Genomic DNA, 12,406 nt, shown 5'->3' with positions numbered 1-12,406 from the left:
CTGAGAACACACACCCCACTGTCCACCTGACATGCCCTCCTGCAAGAGGCCTTTGCCATCTCAGGACCCTACTTGGGGCAAATGGGAACCAAGATGCAAAGTTTCAAGCCAGTCCCTCCAGCTCCAACTGCAGGCTGTCCTCCTAGATCCTTAGCCCAGCAACAAGTGTACCACCCGCCATTAGCAGCCAGGCTGAAGGTTGGCATTCTCTGCCCCCATTCGGGCTGACTCTGATCCACAAAAAAACAGACTCCAGCTTACCCCACCTCTGTTCCCTGCCATCTCCCCTGGGAATACCCACCAAGCTCAGCCTGGCCCAGGCCCCAACTCTGCAGAAGCTGGGAGGAAAGCAAGACTGAGAACATGGCTTGGAAAAGGAAGCACCCTTCCAGGACTTTCTGTGCCTGTCAAAACATCTTTTAATCTCAGGTGGTGGACATAATGGTACCTATTTTGCCGAGAATGAGCCTAAGGTTTAGAAATGTGAAGAAATTTGGCCAAACTCAACACAGCAAACCAGTTGCTGAGGGTGAGGCTGGTCAGGCTAACACCAGAGGGGATGCTGACTTCAGAGGCACACTCGGAGGCCTGCCCACCCACCACAACATTCAGGAACCCCAAAGGCACCTCAGGGCTTCCAGTGGCACCTGTAATCTTCCTTATACATCCTGTCACTGCCCTGCCCTCCGCTAGCCTTGCTAGGCTGACACTCTGGAGGTCTGACTTTGCTGTACCCATCTGGTGTTAGATCCAGTGAAGGCCACCTAACAGACCCCAGGCTGGGTTCCAGTGGGTGATATCAGCAGGTGGCTGTTGAGTATCTGCCTGTCTGCCATTTCTGTTGGGGAGTACCTTCTCCTTCCTGACAACTCAGACAGGACAGTCCTATGAGGGGAGCTAGGATCCACCTCCCGATAACACCATCCTGTGTTCTTAACACATATTTTATCTTCAAATATATTAAATGTATGTGGGGTGCCCATATGTGCAGCTGAGTGCAGGTGCCCTCCGAGGCCATAAGAGGGCATCAGATCCCCTGGAGCTGGAGCTAAGGGTGGTTGTGAGCTGCCTGATGTGAGTGCTAAAACTGAACTTGAGCCAACTCTCCAACCCTCACATTTGATAAGTTCTTAGCTACCACCTAGGCATGCATCCATCCATCTGATATCTACCTAGCTACCATCTATGCAACCATCTATCCATCTGATATCGACCTAGCTACCATCTATGCACCCATCCATCTGATATCTACCTAGCTTCCTAGCTACCATCTATGCACCCATCCATCTAATATCTACCTAGCTTCCTAGCTACCATCTATGCATCTACCCATCCCTGTGACATCTACCTAGCTACCATCTCTGCATTGATCCATCCATTTGCTTCTAAACCCCTGCTGGTTTTGAAAGGTCAATGCAAGCATCAGATGAGAGAATAGATACAAACTGTAAAGTCCTGTCCCTGGGATGCTGTCACTCTCCTTGTGCATATTGTTGTGGAAGGCACACCACTAAGCTATGGGCCTTGAGGATGACCCTCCCTCCCCAAGCCTCAGTTTCCCTTTCTGCATGGATGCTATCTCAGCCCATCAGGCTCTGAAGACCAGGCAGCTGATGGGCCCACCCTGTCAGCAACTTGATCCCCTCCCTCCTGAGGGACACAGCTTGCTGCGTGGTGGGTGATTAATACGCTCTGAGTGGGGCCCCGACCCCTGTCAGGGACATCAAGGTAAGTGCCTGGGAGCCGGCCGAAGCTCCACGGATGAATAAATAATAACAGCAGAGGCGTAATGGGATCCGGGGAGGCTGCTCAGGATAATGGAGCGACAGACATGGCATCGGAGCCCCAGGGACCTGGAAGCCCAGAAGAGCTGCTGGAGCAGCAGGGAGCGAGTGGTGTGTGCCCTTCCCAGCTCACGTTTATGCACTGCCCGTGGCAACTGTCAACACCTGTTCTGGCCCCAGGGGACATTGCCATAGCACACTAACAACTCAAAGTACAAAGAGAAGGAGTGAGTCCAGCTAGCCCACCACAGTCCCTGCTGGCTCCAGGGCTGATGTCCCTAAGGGGGTCTCTCCTCTCCTGTCATCGATCTCTTAACTCAGAACTGCTCCATGGACCACACAGGACATGGATGGTGCTCACTGGCCAGATGAGAAAGCAAACGTTCTTGATCAGCAAGCATGAGGACCTGAGTTTGATTCCCAGAACCCACATTAAAAAGCCACACGTGGTATTCCACACTGGTGAAGACAGGCAGACCTCTGGGCCTTGCTCACCGCTCAGCCTAGTCTAGTTGGTAAGGCCCAGGGCCAATGAGAGACTGTATCAAAAAAATTAAGTGGACAGCACCTGAGGGACATCTGAAGTCGACCTCTGGCCTACACAACACACACACAAAATGCAAAGAGGGACAGGCAGAAGGACACATGGGTCCCCAAACAGAGCCCCAAATTAAACCACAATGAGATTGCACCAGAATGGCCCCATGAGAAAAAATGGATGTGGGTCACCGTGGAACACGCATGAGGGCAGGTGCTACAGAGGCCAGAAGTGAGCAACAGACCCTTTGTAAGTAACCGCTGTAGTCACAGGCAGTTGTGAGCCTCCTAGTGTGAGTGCTGGGGACTGACCTCAGATACTTTGTAAGAACATGTTCTTAACCACTGAGCTGTCTTCCAGAACCCAAACTGTCTGTCTTTGAGAAAGTCCCTTGCTTCTCTCTGTGCCTCCGTTTCTCACTTGTCAAGTAAGAATCAAGAATTGTGAGGACCTAATGATAGAACAGAAAGCAACTTGTTTTTGAGAAACACGACAGTTTTGGGGCACGAGCCACCCCCTCCCTGGCCTGGCAGATGGAAGGTGGAGGAACGGGTGGGCTGTATGAGTGTTTATCTCCCTCATTCCCCTCCCTGGAGTTGGAACCACCTGGGAGACTGGTGTGGCACACCTCCGAGTGTGTCTGTGAGGGGGTTTCCAGAGAGTATTAACTGAGGGTGGAGGCCCACACTGAACGTGGCTTGTACCATCCCAAAGCCTGAGACCCTGATCTGAATAAAAGCTGAGTGTGGTCACCATCTTTCTCTGCTTCCTGGCCACCGTGAGGTGGGCTACTTGACTCTGCCAGACAGCGGCCCCTCTCCACCGACTGAAATCGTCAAAAGTTTTGGCCAAGGTAAAATCTCCCTCCCTTGTTCCTATCAGGGAGGGAGCAGATGCCTGATAGGTAGATGAAAGCGTGAATGGATAGGGAACGGAGAGTGCGGAGTTGGATGGATGATTGGATAGGTGGAAATTGGATGGGTGGATGACAAAATGATCTCTCAATTCCAGCTCTGAAGTGTGTTCTCCTGGAACAAGGGAGGCAAGAGATTTGGAAGCCAGACATCAGTGTCTTCTGACCTCTCTCTTGTCCCCCAGATATCCCCCCAACTCAGTGGGTCTCAAGCTCCTGTCCATTTGGATCACAAATGCCTCTGGAAAAGTTCAGATTGGTTGGCAGAGGCATGACAGAGGGTGGAGGGAATCCAAGCCCCACCTCCACGAGGCCCCGCCCTCTATGGGAGGGAGGAGCAGCAGAGTTCCCTCCTGGGCCCTGCTCTCTAATGAGTTAACTGATTGTTCTCGCCTGCCAGTCTCCTTCTCGATAAAGGGCTAGACAGAGATGAGGCGATTAAAAGGCGGTTCCCAGCCGCCCAGAGAGATTCAATGAATATTAACCGACTTCCAGCTGCCGTCTGGCAAAGGCCTCGGTGCAGACAGCTCTGGAAAGCTTCTGGGCCCCAGTGGGATGACTCAATTTTCAAGAGAACAATAGGGGAGCTTGCTCTGCCTGATGACCACTGAGCGTCCCCTGCAGGAAGGGACATGGTCCTACAGCTGCCCAGCCTCTGACTGCTGTGGTGAGGCTGGGAGAGACAGGGCTGGCATGCGGTACAGGAACTCTGAAGTCAGGCACGTGGCCTCTGTCACGTATGCAAGCATCCGTTTGTGGTATGAGAGGCAGAGGTGACAAGGAAGCTGACCTCAGAGGTCCAACCTACTGGAACGCATCTGTGGATGCGTCCAGAGAAAGGCTGGAACCAATATGCTTAGGGTCACCAGCCTTTGTAGGTGAGGAGGAGAGGCGTTTGTGCCGCACGCACATACCCCTTACCTAACCTGTCAAGTGTCCTGCTGGTCCTCGGGGCCAGGATAGACAGCGGGATGTTAACAGAGGGAGCTGGCACCTGACTTCAGCCTCATCCTGCATCTGGTTCTCAGCATGGCAGTGCAGAAAAGAGCAGAGACTATAAAAGTCCTGCCGCTACAGAGTGCATGAGCGTCAGCCCACTGCTGTGTCTACCTGTACAACCATCATATATATATTGTATATAGTGTATATAGTCTCACTCCAAGGAACCGCTTAGCCCCAAACTAGGTGATGCTCCTGTTCTGCCATTCATGGACACAGGCAGCCCATTTTCTACAGACTCGGGAGTCCTGTTATTTTGTGTGCAGTTCTCTCCATGTTCCAGAAGCCAGGGTATTTCGGAATCCTCAGTGGCTCACACAGTGCCCATGTATCGCAAATGGGATGCAAACTTTCAGACAACCATGTCTGCACAAACCCATTCCAGCCTCTCAGCTCTTGAAGCTGGGGCTGGGGTCAGAAGTGTCCACAGAGAAGCTGTGGATGCTTGCTCTGCAAGAGACAAGACAAGCGCTAACCAGAGCCATGGCCTGCCTACCCCGCTGGGCTGCTGGTGTTCAGGGACATGCAGTCTGGCCTGGCAAGGGAGTAAGTAGGCTTCTGAGTGAAGGACGCAGTGTAAACAATCAACTAGGGTGAGGACTTCTTCAGCAGGCGACAAGCTGAGGTTTCAGCTCTGTCCCTCCGTCCTGCACTCTGGCTTCAGAACTCTCCAGCCGACTCTGGCCTCATCACCCATCCCAGCCCTGCCCTGGACGTAATGGGCTAGGCCCTTTCCAGATGCCTCTGTCACTCAGGAATCATAGAGGAGCTGTGTCCTTGCTTTCGACACCCCATCTCATTTCCTGTGAGCCCCTTCTCATTTCCCACAAGCCCTTTCTTACTGCCAATAAACGGTGGTGGTGCACACTTTTAATCCCAGCAGGCGAAGTCTGTGAGCACAAGGCCAGCCTGGTCTACAGAGTGAGTTCCAGGACAGCCAGGGCTACACGGAGAACGCCTGTCTCAAAAAACCAAACCAACCAATCAAACAACAGCAACAACAAAAAACCCTTTTCACTTCACAACAAGCTCCTTCTCTTTTGAGCCTCTCAAGCCTCTTCCTTCACCCAATTCCTCACCTGCCAGGCTGAAGCTCTGAGTCTGAGCCAGGCTTCCAGTACCAAGAGAGTCCAGAGCCCACCCCCCATCCTCACTCCCACCCCCATTTTTAGATCTCCTGCCGACTCCCCATGTACAGGGGTTGTGTTACATCAGACCCCAGGCACCCCCAATCAGCCACATGTGAAGCTACCCTCCCTACCACCTTGCAGGACAAACAGGCCTTACAGACCCCTGGGTCGGTGGGTCAGAACAACTTTCTCAGAGGAGGCTGCCCACCCCCACCCCCCGCCATGGTTGCAGAAGTGGGGGCACATATCTAAAATCAACAAGGAGCTCCTGGCAGTGCAGGCCACGTGGGACAGAGTTACCTGGAACTCTCATTCTTCCCACACCAGCTGCCACTTTGCTAGACAGCCTCTCCCAGTCCTTCAGCAGCACCTGAGCCACCTCCTCCAGGAAGCCTCCCCTGACCTCTGAGAGTGTGTGAGTCCTACAAGGTACTGGCCCTCAGGCAATGATGGCATTCTTCCTAGCGCCAACCCAGGGGAAAACAAGTCTATATTCATGGGACCATGTCTTTCCCAAAGCTAAAATCTTAGTAAGGATAGGGATGGGTCCTTACTCTTTGCAGTCTACTGAGAGCCTACACACAGGGCACTCTGCATAGAGACTTAGTAAATACCCGGTGTCTGCATGAAAAGAGGAATGATTCATAGTCACAGTCCTAGGAAAGCTTTGGACCTTGGGAAGACATGGAAGGCACAGCTAGAGTAAGGAAATGCTGGGTAGAGCAAGGTTAGAGCATCCTCGGAAGGCACACGGCTAGACCATGTGGACGCTGCACAGTGCCATCTCCATGGGGAATGCAGAGCACGCAACGCTGGAGTCCGGGATTTTGAAGATTGCTGCTGTGGCGACTGGATGTGCACTGACATGGAATCCCAGTGTGGGGTATTCAGAGGCGGGACCAGAGGCTGGCGACATTACTCAGTCGGTAGACTGCTTAGGTGGATTGAACACAAAGCCCTGGTTCAATCCCTAGCAGCTGGTAAACTGGGCACGGTGGCCCAAGCTTCTAACTGCAGCACTTTGGAATCGAGGCAGGAGAATCAGAAGTCCAAAGTCAACACAAGCTATGTAGCAAGCATGAGGGCAGTGGAGCACCCCATCATCTGCCTGCTGCTGAGCATTTCCTTTCTGACCTGCGTCCCACTGGAAGTTCCTGGGCTTGGAAGGGGCAGCAGTGAGTACCTCCAGGGCATCTGGAGTGCCCCCAGAAAGCTCACGATATGTGCTCCCTCAAATCTGAGGAAGCCATTCTTTTCACACCAGGCATCCCTGGTAAAGAAGTCAGAGCCCTGATTTTTGTCCTAGGAGATTCAGGTGGGGCTTCTCAGGAAATGGGAGGCACTGGGGGCAGAGCATACTCCCTGCTAAAAGGCAGCCTTTGCTTGGCATAAAGAAGCAGCCATCTGTGCAGGCACTGGGATATCAGGGAGGATGGGTCTTGGAGGTGGACAGACTTGGGTACCAAACATGGTTCAGAGTAGCCCTGAACAAATTACAGAACCCCCTAAGGCTCTGTATGGGGAACAGGAATACAAGGGTGTCACCAGGAATGAATAGTACACACAATAACTACATCAGTCAAAACCCTCTAGTGGAACAGAATAGAATGAATATATTTTTTCATATATAGATATCATATATGTGTGTGAATATACATATACACACACATATAAATAAAAAGGGGATTTATCAGAGTGACTTACAAGTTGAGGTCTGGCTAGCCCAACAATGGCTGTCACCCAAACCAAAGTCCAAGAATCCGTTCAGTTCACAAGGCTGGATGTCTCAGATGCTGGTTGTTCTTCGGAATATGTTGGAATCCCCAAGAAGTAGGTTCTAATACCAATGAAAGAATTCCCCAGCAGCAGGACAGCTGAACTTGCCAGCAAGAGTGAGAGAAAGCAGGCAAAAACACCCTAAAAGTTTCCTTCTTCTGTCTTGATGAAAGCCCAGCAGAGACCACTCACATGGACGTTCTTAAAGCCAAAAAGAAAGTATTTATTGCCAGCCAGAAAGTGCCTGGGAAACTTGCCCAAACCATGCAGCCCTGATCCTCATAGCTATGTCTTTTATACACAAAAGCCACGTCCTGGTTGTCACACTTTAGTTAGCAAGAAGCAGAACTACAGAAGCCAGAAAACAAGGTTAGCCCATTTAAAGACATCCTTGGACCTACAGACTAGGTCTTTGTTAGATTAGGTCTTTCTTCCCATTTTGGCAGGTGTTGGGGCCTATGTGCTAGGTTTTAAGGTCAGAATGGTGCTTTTAACATGGCAGCAGTCATGCTAAGGCCTGGGGGCCTGTTACACTTCCATGTCCTTTCGCTAGGCTGCCATCAGAAAGTGTGGCCCAGATTTAGGGTGGCTCTTTCCACCTCAGATGATACAATCAAGAAAAGTGTGGATGTTTGGGTTTTAGTCGTTCCCAAGTGTAGTCAAGCTGACAACCAAAATTAGCCATCAAAGTAGGCATCAATAAACTGTTTTGGAATGGAGATGGGTGACAGGGTGTACCACTGTTGGAGCATTGTCACCACCAAGAAGAGGGGCCAGCAGGGATCCCCTTCCTAAATCCAGAGTGTCACCCATGGTAGGCCTGGCTCCTGTGAGCTCCACAACAAGCTCCCCCTGCCCCCTCCTCCCCTACCCCGCCCAGATCAAAAGCATCTAAATCTACATAAAAATCTGGGGTTTACTACCTGAAGGTCAAAGGTGGGGAGTACAGGATTAACTGGGAGCCTGGTGGTTTTAGATGAAGAAGCTGGGAAGCAGAGTGAGACCAGCTTCTAAGAAATGAAAACAAAAGTCAGGAGGGTGTGGCCGGTATAACTCCCCTGGGTAGGGTACTTAGGGGGCACAGGCAGTTGCTGGAAGAAAGTCTGAACCTTCCTGTGGGTCCTCCCTAAACACCATCAGCACTATTTTTATGAATCCATTGATCAGTAGACTTGCTGATTGTCTGTCTAGTTCTCTCTCTACCAGGCGCCCCTTGATGTCCCAGGGGCCTTAGCAGGATGCCTCCCAGCCTACGATCAAGTGGTAGGGTAAGGTTCTCCTATTTGGTGCCTCAGACGCTTAGATCAAAAAGGCCACGTGTGTCCAAACATCCCGAGAGGAAAGGAAGGACAAGGTCCCTGAAAAGAATGGCTCCTTATGGTATAAAAGACCAGAAGAGGGCCAAACGCACAGGCCACATTCCACTATGACCGTAGGAGGTGACATGGGTAGGGTGTACTGGGCTGAACTGGTCTCCAGGGACCATGTCTGATGACCCTGGGACATGACAGCTCCTTTCTCCAGGCCATGTCTGAGTCCTGTCTTTCTCCCTCTCTCCTGATTTATTGAAAAGACAAAGACGAAGTTGCCACAGAAAAAGACGCTAGGAATGTCTGTCTAATCGACACTGCATTGCATTAATCAACAGCCGCACCTTTTGCAGACTGTGGCTAGGGTAGCCCTGAGCAGAAGGGCCTCCTTGTTAAGCTGCGGTAACTTTTCTGACTATGGATCACCATTTCCTTCTGGGGCAGGTTTTTACAGTTCCTCTAAGGCGTTCAGGATGGCTGTCTCAACGTAACCTGCAGCTTTCCTGACAACTCCTTGCGCTCTCTCCTGCTAAGATACGCAGCCCTTTTCTGCTGTCCTTTTAAAACCTTTGGCTACCATATCCACCACTTCCACCACCAGATCCATAGCCACCACCACAGGGACTGCCTGAGCTTCTTCCACCAAAACTGCCCCCTTTCATGATGCCATAATTTGATTGCTGTTGTCCACTATAATTCCCAAAGTCATTATCGTTGCCACCACCACCATAGTTACCTCCACCAAAGTTTCCTCCTTCTCTGTAATCATCAAATCCTCCTCCACCGCCACCACCACCTTGGTTTCATACCCTGGTCCACCACCACCATAGCCTCCTCTACCGCTGTAACCAGAACCACACCGTTCCTGCCACCATCACCACCTTCATAACTAGCTCTGCTGCCACCACCTCCACCAAAGTTTTCACCACAACCAAAATTACCTTCGCCACCTCCAAAGTTTCCTCCACAACCCAGAAAATTGCCAGATCCACCCTACGACCTCTCTGTGACCCCGCAGACTGCATCTCTTCTTTAGGAAGGGCCTTTTTCACTTCACAATCATGCCCATTAGCAGTGTGGTTTTTCTGAACAACAAGTTATCAACTGTGTCTGATCATCAAAAGTTACAAGAGCAAATCCTCTCTTTTTCCCACTCTGCCTGGCTTCCGTAACTTCTATGGTTTCGATCTTAACACACTTTCAAAGTAGTCTCTCAGATTCTATTCTTCTGCCTCTTCTTTAACTCCACCAACAAACATTTTCTTCACCATTAAATGAGCACCAGGCTCTACAGAATCCTCTCTAGAAACAGCCCTTGGTTCCACCACCCGCCCATCAACCTCGTGTGACCGAGCACATACTGCATCCTCCTCTTCTTCCACACAAGAGTAGGTCACAAAACCCAAGCCCCTGGAACGTTTTGTTTGGGGAATCTCTCATTACCCCACAGTCTGTAAGTGTGCCCCATTTTTCAAAATGTTCTCTTAAGCTATCATCTGAGACTTTAAAGCTCAGACCACCAATACACAGCTTCCTCAACTGTTCTGGTTCCTTTGGATTTTGGCCCTCCATTTTGAGACCGGACTCGCCCCTTCCCACTTAAGTTCAATATGGGACCCAGAGGAAGAGCTAATTTCATTCTTCATTCTGTTCCTTTGAGTATTCTGTGAATTATTCATTGTGTGCAGGTGTCAATTTATTAGTTGAAGTTAAAAAACATAATGACATAGAAATATACTTTTGTCAGAAAAATAATTAAAATACAGTTGGGATGTGTCCATCAAATGGGGTGGGGTTCTTGCTTGGCTGCACGGCTGTTTTGTTTCTTTAGTGCTGGGGATTAAACCTTTGGATTACCATGTGAATGCTGGGTAAGCACTGGCCCACTGAGCTACACACCCCCAGCCCATTCGCTACTTTTTGAGATAGGTCAAAGTTGCCCATACTGGTTTGAACTTTCAGTCCTCCTGCCTCGGGCTCCCAGCTAACAGAGATTTCAAGCCTGTGTCATTACGCATGCCTTGGCCAATGTTTAACTCTGCTTGGGGACAGGCAATGGGGTCATGGTCCAGGACTTCTCTGGGTGTCTAGATCTACTTTAGTAAGTCCAAAATTGTCACCCCAGCTCAGAGCCTTCTCTCTGGGAGGCAGGCTATTAAAAGGCATTTTAATTTTCAAGTTCCTGTCTGTCTAGATTTTCAAGTCTATCCATTATTTAGGCATTTTGAAATGTGTTTCTAAGAATAAAGGAGGAAATCGGTCCCCTCTGGGACAGACCGACTGACGATGGGGCTTTGGCCGGTGTGTTTTGAGAGATGGACACCTGGCCCCACAACTACTTTTTTAATCAGATCATTGAATTCTCCAAAGAAGTCTTTTGTGGACATCAAATCACTTCTGCGCTTGGAAGGGATTATAAAATGCCAGTTCTCATCCACGGGGATTTGGTTTTCTAGAAGAAATGCATCCTCTAAAGACCAAAGGGGCTGTGAGAGAGGGCCTCGGAGTCAACACGCATTAATGCCTGACATTTGTAGAACATTCTGTGATTTACCGAGAGCATCCGTGTCCGTTAGCCCCTTTGATCTTCCCAGAAACCCAGGGAGAAGCAAGCCTTCCTCCTGGGAACAGGAGTGGAATTAATAGTCCCAACTGACTCCTGGGGAAACTGAGGCAGAGAATGGGAGTAATTGCCCAGGTGGCAGAGCCAGGTCCTAACTGTGAACTGTGTAAGTCTACACCTCACACCGTGGCATGGTGTGGCAAGGTAGTGAACTTTCCCGAGCCTCGCTTTCCCCAGCTGAGAAATGGGTAAATACTACTACTTACTGAGGTTAGGAATCAATTGAGTCCATTTCTGTGATGCCCTAAGACAGTCTTGAATAAACAGTAAGTGTCTGTATGTGATCTGTTGGCAAAAGCTGTCCCCAGATATGTGCCCCACATCCTGGGCTTGCTCTTCTAACCAGTCTGTTTTCTGTATGTCTACTAAGAGACCCCTCCGACAGGAATCTATGGGAAGAATCCGAGGCCAAGAACCTATCTAAGGGATTTTGCCCCCAAGTAGAAGGGTGCCTCTAACCAGATATAACCAAAGTTTGGCGACTGCAGAACAGGAGATTTGGTGACTGCAGTGCCGTCGGGAGAAGGGCACTGGGAAGGCTTCCTGGATGGGGAGCTGATGGGTGTAATCCCCCACGACGATGTCTGGGTTCCCAGTCCAGTTGTGTACAGAGTGGTGTAATAGATCACTCCCCTTCCTGCCCAGCCTCAAACAGGAGGCAAATGATGGTGTGGGAGATGTTGCTTCCTAGAGCTGCTTTTCATCCTGCAAATCAAGTGGCAGGGACAGGTGTGGCAGGGACGGGTGTGGCAGCACCAGGTGTGGCAGAACAGCATCAATGGGGTCTGAAAAGAGAAAACTCTCCTCCCTTTCCCTCCACCTCAGTACGCTCCCGGAACACTGCAAAGGCTGGTTATCCTGTCTGAGCACCACGTCTTCAGGATAAGGTCCCAATTTAGAGAGGGAACACTTAACAAGCAGCTGGTGGTCTATTTATTACTCTTACTCACGATCCTTAGAGCCTCCATCCTATCCACTCCTCTCAGGAAAGACCCCACAACGCTAGGAGCCATTCAGGGCAAAGGACCTTTCGAGTGACATCAGAGAGATCTTCATATCCTGGCAGAGTCCAGAGAAGTGCATGTCCTGCCTGGAGGCGTGAGGCCTGGAGCAAGTTAGTTAACTTCCTGGTGTGAGTGTCTGGAAAGGGTCCGTGTGTTACTCAGGGTTCTCTAGAGTCACAGAACTTACTCTAGAGAATGAAACTCTCTCTTTCTCTCTCTACATATATATCTATCTGTAGATATATTTATATGTATATAAATTTATATATATGTATAGATATCTATTTATATATACATATGTATATATATTTTTATATCTAGATATATTG

General features: G+C 50.0%; 1 long non-coding RNA gene and 1 pseudogene across 1 annotated transcript in view; both read right to left on the bottom strand.

The window, feature by feature from the left end:
* The window catches only part of LOC126499130 (uncharacterized), a 210,964-nt gene that overhangs the window by 118,194 nt on the left and 80,364 nt on the right, over positions 1-12,406 (bottom strand). The window lies entirely within an intron of this gene.
* LOC126499107 (heterogeneous nuclear ribonucleoprotein A3-like) lies at positions 8,998-10,022 on the bottom strand (annotated as a pseudogene).

Source organism: Alexandromys fortis, unplaced genomic scaffold (genome assembly GCF_014885135.2).
Source record: "Alexandromys fortis isolate MF-2015 unplaced genomic scaffold, M_Fortis_MF-2015_v1.1 scaffold_9, whole genome shotgun sequence".
In the NCBI taxonomy this organism is placed as follows: Eukaryota; Metazoa; Chordata; class Mammalia; order Rodentia; family Cricetidae; genus Alexandromys; species Alexandromys fortis.
Note: the sequence above shows the minus strand (reverse complement) of the source record. Positions and strands in the feature narration are given on the sequence as shown.